This window comes from Arachis stenosperma, chromosome 1 (genome assembly GCF_014773155.1).
Source record: "Arachis stenosperma cultivar V10309 chromosome 1, arast.V10309.gnm1.PFL2, whole genome shotgun sequence".
NCBI lineage: Eukaryota > Viridiplantae > Streptophyta > Magnoliopsida > Fabales > Fabaceae > Arachis > Arachis stenosperma.
The window spans coordinates 93,723,037-93,729,615 of NC_080377.1; the positions used below are offsets into that span (position 1 = coordinate 93,723,037).

The 6,579-nt window shown below is 40.9% G+C and overlaps 1 non-coding gene across 1 annotated transcript; it reads right to left on the reverse strand.

The window, feature by feature from the left end:
- Window positions 1-1,044: 1,044 nt before the first annotated feature.
- On the reverse strand, window positions 1,045-1,152 carry LOC130950301 (small nucleolar RNA R71). The gene has a single exon (XR_009073555.1). It is a non-coding gene; the product is annotated as a small nucleolar RNA R71 (small nucleolar RNA).
- Between the last annotated feature and the right edge of the window lie 5,427 nt (window positions 1,153-6,579).

The window sequence follows — 6,579 nt, forward strand, 5'->3', positions numbered from 1 at the left end:
CATATCTTTTCAAATAATATCTTTTTCAAAAATTTGATTTCAAAATATCTTTTCTAACTTCTTATCTTTTCAAAATTGATTTTTAAAATCTTTTTCAACTAACTAATTGACTTTTTGTTTGTTTCTTATCTTTTTCAAAACTACCTAACTACTTTTCTCTCTCTAATTTTCGAAAATTACCTCACCCTTTTTTTAAAAATTCCTTTTAATTAACTAATTGTTTCAAATTTTAATTTTAATTTTATTTCTTCTCTTAATTTTTGAAAATCACTAACCCTTTTTCAAAAATAATTTTCAAAAACTCCCATCTCTCATCTTCTTCTATTTATTTATTTATCTATTAAAACCTCTCTTCTACTCAAGAATTCGAACCCACTCTTCCCCCTTGTGTTTGGATTCTTACCTTTTTCTTCTTTTATTCTATTATTCTTCTACTAACATAAATGAATCTCTATACTGTGACATAGAGGATTCCTCTTCTTTTTCTATTCTCTTTTTTTTTCATATGAGCAGAAGCAAGGACAAGAACATTCTTGTGAAGCAGATCTGGAACCTGAAAGGACTTTGAAGAAGAAGCTAAGAGAAGCTAAAACACAACAATACAGAGAAAACCTTACAGAGGATCTCGAAAAAGAGAGAGACATGGCCGAACCCAATAACAATGGTGGAGGCGCAAGGAGGATGCTTGGTGACTATACTACACCTACTTCCAAATTTGATGGAAGAAGCATCTCAATTCCTGCCATTGGAGCAAACAATTTTGAGCTGAAACCTCAACTAGTTGCTCTAATGCAACAGAACTGCAAGTTTCATGGACTTCCATTAGAAGATCCCTATCAATTTTTAATTGAGTTCTTGCAGATCTGTGAGACTGTAAAGACTAATGGAGTAGATCCTGAAGTCTACAGGCTCATGCTTTTCCCTTTTGCTGTAAGAGACAGAGCTAGAACATGGTTGGACTCACAACCTAAAGATAGCCTGGACTCTTGGGATAAGCTGGTCACGGCCTTCTTGGCTAAGTTCTTTCCTCCTCAAAAGCTGAGCAAGCTTAGAGTGGATGTTCAGACCTTCAAACAAAAAGATGGTGAATCCCTCTATGAAGCTTGGGAAAGATACAAGCGGATGAACAAAAGGTGTCCTTCTGACATGCTTTCAGAGTGGACCATTCTGGATATATTCTATTATGGTCTATCTGAGTTCTCCAAGATGTCACTGGACCATTCTGCAGGTGGATCCATTCACCTAAAGAAAACACCTGTAGAAGCTCAAGAACTTATTGACATGGTTGCAAATAATCAATTCATGTACACTTTTGAGAGGAATTCTGTGAATAATGGGACGCCTCAGAGTAAGGGAGTTCTTGAAATTGATGCTCCGAATGCCATATTGGCTCAGAACAAAATGTTAACTCAGCAAGTTAACATAATTTCTCAAAGTCTGAATGGATGGCAAAATGCATCCAACAGTACTAAAAAGGCATCTTCTGAAGAAGAAGCTTATGATCCTGAGAACCCTGCAATGGCAGAGGTGAATTACATAGGTGAACCTTATGGAAACACCTATAATTACTCATGGAGAAATCATCCAAATTTCTCATGGAAGGATCAACAAAAGCCCCAACAAGGCTTTAATAATGGTGGAAGAAACAAGCTCAGCAATAGCAAGCCTTTTCCATCATCTTCTCAGCAACAGACAGAGAATTCTGAGCAGAGCCCCTCTAGCTTAGAAAATATAGTCTCTAATCTGTCTAAGGCCACTTTAAGTTTCATGAGTGAAAAAAGGTCCTCCATCAGAAATTTGGAGGTACAAGTGGGCCAGCTGAGTAAGAAAGTCACCGAAACTCCTCCTAGTACTCTCCCAAGCAATACTGAAGAGAATCCAAAAAGAGAGTGCAAGGCCATTGACATAATTAAAATGGCCGAGCCTAGAGAGGAAGGGGAGGACGTTAATCTCAATGAGGAAGACCTCATGGGACGTCCCCCAAGCAAGAAGGAGCTCCCTATTGAGGACCTAAAGGAATTTGAGGCTCATATAGAGACCATAGAGATTCCATTAAACCTCCTTCTACCATTCATGAGCTCTGTAAACTATTCTTCCTCTGAAGAGGATGAAGATGTAACTGGAGAGCAAGTTACTCAATATCTAGGAGCCATCATGAAGCTGAATGCCAAGTTGTTTGGTAATGAGACTTGGGAAGATCAATCTCCCTTGCTCGTTAGTGAACTAGATACATGGGTTCAGCAAACTTTACCTCAAAAGAAATAAGATCCTGGTAAATTCTTAATACCCTGTACCATGGGCACCATGACCTTTGAGAAGGCTCTGTGTGACCTGGGGTCAGGTATAAATCTTATGCCACTCTCTATAATGGAGAAACTAGGAATCTTTGAGGTACAGGCTGCCACATTTTCATTACAAATGGCAGACAAGTCAGTAAGACAAGCTTTTGGATTGGTAGAGGACGTGTTAATAAAGGTTAAAGGCCTTTACATCCCTGCTGATTTCATAATCTTAGACACTAGGAAGGAGAATAATGAATGCATCATCCTTGGAAGACCCTTCCTAGCCACAGCAGGAGCTGTGATTGATGTTGACAGAGGAGAGCTAGTCCTTTAATTGAATGGGGACTACCTTGTGTTTAAAGCTCAAGGATATTCCTTTGCAACCATGGAGAGGAAGCATGAAAAGCTTCTCTTAATACAGAGTCAAACAAAGCCCCCACAATCAAACTCTAAGTTTGGTGTTGGGAGGCCACAACCAAACTCTAAGTTTGGTGTTGAACCCCCACATTCAAACTCTAAGTTTGGTGTTGGGAGTCTACAACATTGACATGATCACCTATGAAGCTCTATGAGAGCACACTGTCAAGCTAGTGACATTAAAGAGCGCTTATTGGGAGGCAACCCAATTTTTATTTATCTAATTTTATTTTTATTTTATTGTTCTTTTATGTTTCATTAGGTTCATGATCATGTGGAGTCACAAAACAAAAACTAAAATTAAAAACATAATCAAAAACAGCAAAGGAAATAGCACATCCTAGAGGAAGACCTTACTGGCATTTAAATGCCAGTAAGGAGCATCTGGCTGGCGTTCAACGTCAGAATAGAGCATGAATCTGGCGTTGAATGCCAAAAATAAGCAACAATCTGGTGTTTAAACGCCAGGATTACACCCTGAAGAGAGCTGGCGTTAAACGCCAGAAACAAGCATGGAACTGGCGTTCAACTCCAGAAACATACTGCAGACTGGCGTTGAACGTCCAAAATAAGCATAGAACTGGCGTCTAACACCAGAAACAAGCATCAATCTGGCATTAAACGCCAGGATTTCATGCAGAGGGCATTTTACACGCCTAATTGGTGCAGGGATGATAAATCCTTGACACCTCAGGATCTGTGGACCCCACAGGATCACCTCAGGATCTGTAGACCCCACAGGATCCCCACCTACCTCAACTCACTCTCTCTCTTCTTTCACACAATCCAATAACACTCTTCCCCAAAAACTCTTCACCAATCACCTTAATCTCTCTTCCCCATCACCTCTTCACCACTCACATACATCTTCTCTTCCCCATAAACCCCACCTACCTTCAAATTCAAAATCCCTTTTCCCACCCAAACCCACCCTAAATGGCCGAACCAAACCCCTCTCCCTCCACTATATAAACCCCTCCATCCTTCTTCATTCTCACACAACACAACCCTCTCTTCTCCCCCTTGGCCGAATACATGCCTCTACCCATCCTCTATATTTTCTTCTTCTTCTTCTATTCTTTCTTCTTTTACTCGTGCGCAAGCAATATTCTAAGTTTGGTGTGGTAAAAGCATAGCTTTTTTGTTTTTCCATAACCACTTATGGCACCTAAGGCCAGAGAAACCTTTAGAAAAGGAAAAGGGAAGATAAAAGCTTCCACCTCCGAGTCATGGGAGATGGAGAGATTCATCTCAAATGCCCATCAAGACCACTTCTATGAAGTTGTGGCCAAGAAGAACATGATTCCTGAGGTCCCGTTCAAGCTCAAGAAAAATGAGTATCCGGAGATCCGACATGAGATCCAAAGAAGAGGTTGGGAAGTTCTGACCAACCCCTTTCAACAAGTCAGAATCTTAATGGTTCAAGAGTTTTATGCCAATGCATGGATCACTAGGAACCATGATCAAAGTATGAACCCGAATTCAAAGAATTATCTTACAATGGTTCGGGGGAAATACTTAGATTTCAGTCCGGAAAATGTAAGGTTGGCATTCAACTTGCCTATGATACAAGAAAACGCACGCCCCTTGGTGCACGAAATTGTGATCATCAATGGCGCCATCAACATGGTACGCTCATTGCAATTTCAACTCTTCATCACAACTCCGCACAACTAACCAGCAAGTGCACTGGGTCGTCCAAGTAATAAACCTTACGCGAGTAAGGGTCGATCCCACGGAGATTGTTGGTGTTCATACCCTGACCGAGGTCCTCCAACCCGGCAAATCCATAAGAGGTCCGACCTTGTCCTAAAGCTCACACCTAAAGGTCGGACCTCGGACAATAAACAAGGAAGGCCCATCAAAAAGGAACGAAGCCCAAAACCTAAAGGCCGAAAAGGCCTAGGAAAGGCGGTTCCACAAAGATAGAGATAAAACTCCCAAAGATAAGATAAGATAAGAATATCTTATCCAGGGGAGATCACCGCCAACTACTATAAATACACTGGAGCACCCAGGTATGGCATTCCATTCCAAATCTACATATATCTGCTTGGACCCATGCTAACTTAAGCATCGGAGTGTCATTGCAGGTACCACCACCAACCATTCTGCATATCAAGCTCGGGTCACTGAACCCCCCACCTCGGGCCTCTCCAGACGACCGAGCTACACGTTTCAGGCAAACCCTCGGAACAGTTGGTATGAAGCAAGCTATGGTCACCTTGTAAATCTTAGTCAGGCAGACTTAAATGGGTATGGTGATGAACGAATAAAACATGAAGATAAAGATAGAGATACTTATGTAATTCATTGGTAGGAACTTCAGATAAGCGTATGAAGATGCCTTCCCTTCCGTCTCTCTGCTTTCCTACTATCTTCTTCCAATCCTTCTTACTCCTTTCCATGGCAAGCTTAAGCAAGGGTTTCACCGTTGTCAGTGGCTACCTCCCATCCTCTCATTGGAAATGTTCAACGCACCCTGTCACGGCACGGCTATCCATCTGTCGGTTCTCAATCAGGCCGGAATAGAATCCAGTGATTCTTTTGCGTCTGTCACTAACGCCCCGCCCTCAAGAGTTTGAAGCACGTCACAGTCATTCAATCATTGAATCCTACTCAGAATACCACAGAAAAGGTTAGACCTTCCGGATTCTCTTGAATGCCGCCATCAGTTCTAGCCTATACCACGAAGATTCCGGTTAAAGAATCCAAGAGATATTCATCCAATCGAAGGTAGAACGGAGGTGGTTGTCAGTCACACGTTCATAGGTGAGAATGATGATGAGTGTCACGGATCATCACATTCATCAAGTTGAAGAACAAGTGATATCTTAGAACAAGAACAAGCGGAATTGAATAGAAGAACAATAGTAATTGCATTAATACTCGAGGTACAGCAGAGCTCCACACCTTAATCTATGGTGTGTAGAAACTCCACCATTGAAAATACATAAGAACAAGGTCTAGGCATGGCCGTGAGGCCAGCCCCCAAATGATCTAAGAACTAGATGTCCAAAGATCAGAAGATACAATAGTAAAAGGTCCTATTTATAGAGAACTAGTAGCTTAAGAATTACAAAGATGAGTAAATGACATAAAAATCCACTTTTGGGCCCAATTGGTGTGTGCTTGGGCTGAGCAATGAAGCAATTTTCGTGTAGAGACTCTTCTTGGAGTTAAACGCCAGCTTTGGTGCCAGTTTGGGCGTTTAACTCCCATTCTTGTGCCAGTTCCGGCGTTTAACGCTGGAAATTCTGAGGGTGACTTTGAACGCCGGTTTGGGCCATCAAATCTTGGGCAAAGTATGGACTATCATATATTGTTGGAAAGCCCAGGATGTCTACTTTCCAACGCCTTTAAGAGCGCGCCAATTGGGTTTCTGTAGCTCCAGAAAATCCACTTCGAGTGCAGGGAGGTCAGAATCCAACAGCATCTGCAGTCCTTTTCAGCCTCTGAATCAGATTTTTGCTCAGATCCCTCAATTTCAGCCAGAAAATACCTGAAATCACAGAAAAACACACAAACTCATAGTAAGGTCCAGAAAAGTGAATTTTAACTAAAAACTAATAAAAATATACTAAAAACTAACGATCATACTAAAAACATACTAAAAAACAATGCCAAAAAGCGTACAAATTATCCGCTCATCACAACACCAAACTAAATGTTGCTTGTCCCCAAGCAACTAAAAATCAAATAAGATAAAAAGAAGAGATATGCAATGAACTCCAAAAACATCTATGAAGATCAGTATTAATTAGATGAGCGAGCTTTAGCTTTTTGCCTCTGAATAGTTTTGGCATCTCACTTTATCCTTTGAAATTCAGAATGATTGGCTTCTTTAGGAACTCAGAATCCAGATAGTGTTATTGATTCT